Source organism: Gasterosteus aculeatus, chromosome 15 (genome assembly GCF_964276395.1).
Source record: "Gasterosteus aculeatus chromosome 15, fGasAcu3.hap1.1, whole genome shotgun sequence".
In the NCBI taxonomy this organism is placed as follows: Eukaryota; Metazoa; Chordata; class Actinopteri; order Perciformes; family Gasterosteidae; genus Gasterosteus; species Gasterosteus aculeatus.
This window is the reverse complement of record NC_135703.1, coordinates 15,534,148-15,538,207: the sequence shown is the minus strand read 5'-3', so window position 1 is coordinate 15,538,207 and position 4,060 is coordinate 15,534,148.

The window sequence follows — 4,060 nt, the reverse complement described above, 5'->3', positions numbered from 1 at the left end:
TCTTATATTGCCTGTTTTGATCGTTTATTGTCTTTTTCCCGTATTTTTTAATTTACAACCACTGAGCAAAATGACCCTTTCCCCGGCTGAAGGCAGTTCCTACAGCATTGTGTATCTGAAATGTAGACTGCCTGGTTAAGGGTTCAGGAGACATTGCAGAGAGTGAGTTTCTTAACACTAAAGCTACTTAAATCCTACGCTTAGACCATGAACAAGACTATGGTGATGATTGAGAGTCGAGGCAGGAAGATGTTGTTGTATTTTGGCTCCTAGAGCCAATAGAGGACTCTGTTTAAAAAAAAAATTAAACAGACAATGGGGCTCATCTTTCTTGTTGTTTTGTGGTACAATATCAGAGGTTATCATGAGAGCAAACAAGCACCTATTGAGAATGTAAGACCAAAATGGGCTCGTCAAATAACTCAGCGGAGGATGTGCCCATCATCTTTTTCCCTTTGCTATCAAACTGTCTCACTGTAACCGATGAGGTTTTTAATTTACACATCTTCATCTGATTGATTTACTGTAGATTTAGTCGGTTGAATAACAGAATTAAGAACAGCTTGCATTGTAAAAGATTATAATGTCACTTGTTGTTGCTGGTCATAACAACTCAGATTTCATTGGAGAACATATCCCCCCACTTAAAATACTAATGAATTGGTGACATAACAATAATGCCATTTTAGAAGGTCCCTTAACCCTGAGGACATTGTAAGATCCACTACCCCTCCCCCTACCTTCTTTGTTTTTAACTAATTGCATTATAATTTATTAAAATGTGTTTTTAGTTATAAAATAATCACTTAACTTTTCCACCTAACCGTTTTATTTATATATACAAGTAAATTTACATAAAATATCAATTTGAAGTTGGAAACAGTGCAAAAACGTATATCTCCACATTTAACAGGATGCTTTTCAAACCATTGTTGGTTCTATGTTGCCCAGTGTCTTTTTTGCTGTACTTCTGATGCTGCACCTCCTTCTATCTCCCTCTTTGTACCTTGCGCCGCTTTGGGGGACGCGGTTCGAATGCAACGCATGTCAAGTTCTCATGTCGGTTTCGCTTTGTTTTTTCCTCTCTTTTTTCCGTCATGGCTGTGTGCAAGGGTTGGTGAGGCTGGGCCCAAATACACCTCCACCTGCAGAAGAGCCAAACCTGTTTGATGGCAGAAAAATACAGCTCCTACAAAACAATAATATACAATATATATATATATATATATATTCTATATATTATCAATTCAATAATTATATATTATACTGCAAATATTCGGTCTGTATTAAGTTTTAATACAGTCTTTTTATTTGAACTACTCTTGGACCTGTTGTATTCTTTAGTCAGTTTTATAATTGTAGTGCCTCATTTTTACGTCACTTCTTATAGACCGTTCCACTAATCTTTTAGTAATTACGTAATTACTGCATTGCCACCGTACATAGAGAAGAAGAGAACCAACATAAAACCACTGAAGGCCGTTGGGTTACCATCGACCTTTTGGTTTATTTTGGTGTTTTCCGTCTCAATGCCAGAGACGAGTGGATAAGGAATAACGTCTTATTTCCTTCACAGCTTCCCTTCGTCAAAAGAAAGCAGATCCGATGCGACACTGAGGTCCCTCTAGTGCATAGATTAGACGAACACAAAAAAGGTGTGTGATTATGTGCTAATGAGCCTAAATGGAGTTGCATTGGTAAACCCGGTGGGGGGAAGTCATGCATTAAAGCGGAAATCAACACAAATGTTATTGGACAGGCCCAGGAGCGCTGTAACCAGGCAGGGAGCAGCTGTCAGGATGTGAGTGGAGGAGCTTACGTCACCAAGGGATGATTCTGAGAAGGGGGCAGAGACCAGTAGCTCCAGCTTCAGCTCTCTTCCTCATCCTCCTCCTCCTCGTCTTCCTCCACCAGCCACCCCACCCACTCAGCACAGCCACTCCGGACGCTAGCTACTCTATTCTTCTCCCGCTTTATTGCACTTATGCTCTTCCCTCTGCATCCTGTTCTTTTCTATCACAACCTATGATGTCCCAGCTTCTGTTTCACTTATGTGCTATATTCTGTTTAAAAACTGAAGCTCAAGTTCTAATTGGCCAATGACCTTACAGTAAGACTATGGTGTCCCGATGTTTGGCAGTTTATTATAAGAAAACAACCAAGGGAACAAAAATGAAATTGGAGCAGAAATGTATTTATAAGTAAAGATCCAAGAGAGTTCAAGGACAGAACTCAAAACTTGTTCTGTAAATGCAGAATCAAATGCCTCTCTATAGTCACGATCTAAAGAATTCACATTCTGCTTCACCCAACAGGAAACAGGGCCAACTCAAAGATGTCATGCACTCGTCAGTCTACCTGACCTTTAAACGTTGAATAGGCACACGCTACTTTTGAAGACACTTACATTTTGACCCTGAAACACTCACCGTTTCTCAGATACTGTCTCCCTCGCTCCGTATAATTCTATACTTAGAATTATGATTTATACCTATGAAAGTCATTGAAGGACAAACATCAAATCGTACATTTTGATAGAATAAATAAAAAGTTGAATTACGTTAAAGTTCAACTTGACCATCTTCAGGCAAAAAATACTATCATTAACATTTCATGGCCAACAATAATTTGTGTACGGGATGTATATTGGAGCGGACAGAAGTTCACCAGGAGGGAAAATTATTTACATTAAATAGTTGATCCTTTTTTAAATGAAAAACAGAAATAAAGATAAATATAACAAATATTTTAGATGATGGATAAATCTTTATAACCAAATTGATATTAATAAAACATATTATTAAGCAGCATGCGCAGCTTGACAGCACACCTGCACTCACACCCGTACAAAGACACAGAACACCGCCTCCAAACAATCCGCAACTGGCACGTTATCAGCTGCCACAACAGCGGTTTGCTGCTCTTTTGACCTAACAGCCGGATCACGAGACTCAGAGTCAGAGGCAACACTGGTTCACAACTCCGTAGCTTGCATCCGTTCAATGCTGATGAACTGTAAAACCTGTTTTATTCCCCTCCACCTCATGTCCGTATCTTTCCCACTGCCAACAAATAATCTGGTTTGATCCTTTAAAAAAGGAATACCCCGCTTAAAAGGACCAGAGGAATTGTCCAAAGATGATAGGCCTTAAGGGTTTGGACTTCATCATTAATGTAAAGACATGCATATTATTTAATGCTATGTAACAAATAATTTAAAACTCCTGAAAATCAAGTCAAAACTTAAAAGACTAAATCACTCTGATATAACCTAATATCATATATGCTCAGCTTCAATTCTGTATCTGTAGATGACTCCTCCTCGGAGCACCGTGAGGTGACCTCCGGGGACGACAGGCATGTCTTTCTACGCTGATGACATAATGCTGTTTGAGGCCATTCCACTCACTTTTTAACCGTGTTTAGATGTCAAGGGTCGGATGACACAAAACAGCTCTACCAAAAATACAAGCAAAATCTATTTAAGTATCAACTCACCTGAAAAATAAAGATCAAAATTTTCTGTTGTGGTGTTTATGTTCTTTTTATACTTTATTTGTAGTTTTAACATTTCTGAACATTGTCTTTGTTATTTCATTTCCTACTAACTAACCATTTGTAAATACCTTTGAGATATTGCTATAACCTCTATTGAAACAACATGAGTCATGGATTGATTGTTTGCATCTCAGTAGCAACAATAGCAGAACTATTTGTAAAATGGCCTGGTTTTAGTTTGATGAAACTTGTTTTGTAGAATTAAACCTGGAAAGACCTCGAAAATGTTAAATGTTTTTGATTGTCAATCAGGCCGGCGTAAAGGAGCTGATCAAAGGAGCATCCTTTGTAGAATGACATATGGTCTATTCTTGAGGGGAATCAGCTAAAATGATAGGCAGCATTTAAACAATTATCTTTACAGTATGTAGCCAAATAACTTGAAAATGGAACCAATGGCTTAAATGGCTTTTAGGGCCATTGGAATTAATGCTAATATGCTTTTTGCCTGGCATAATAACTTCTATGACCTCAAATAATTTTACTCTATCATAAATTGAAA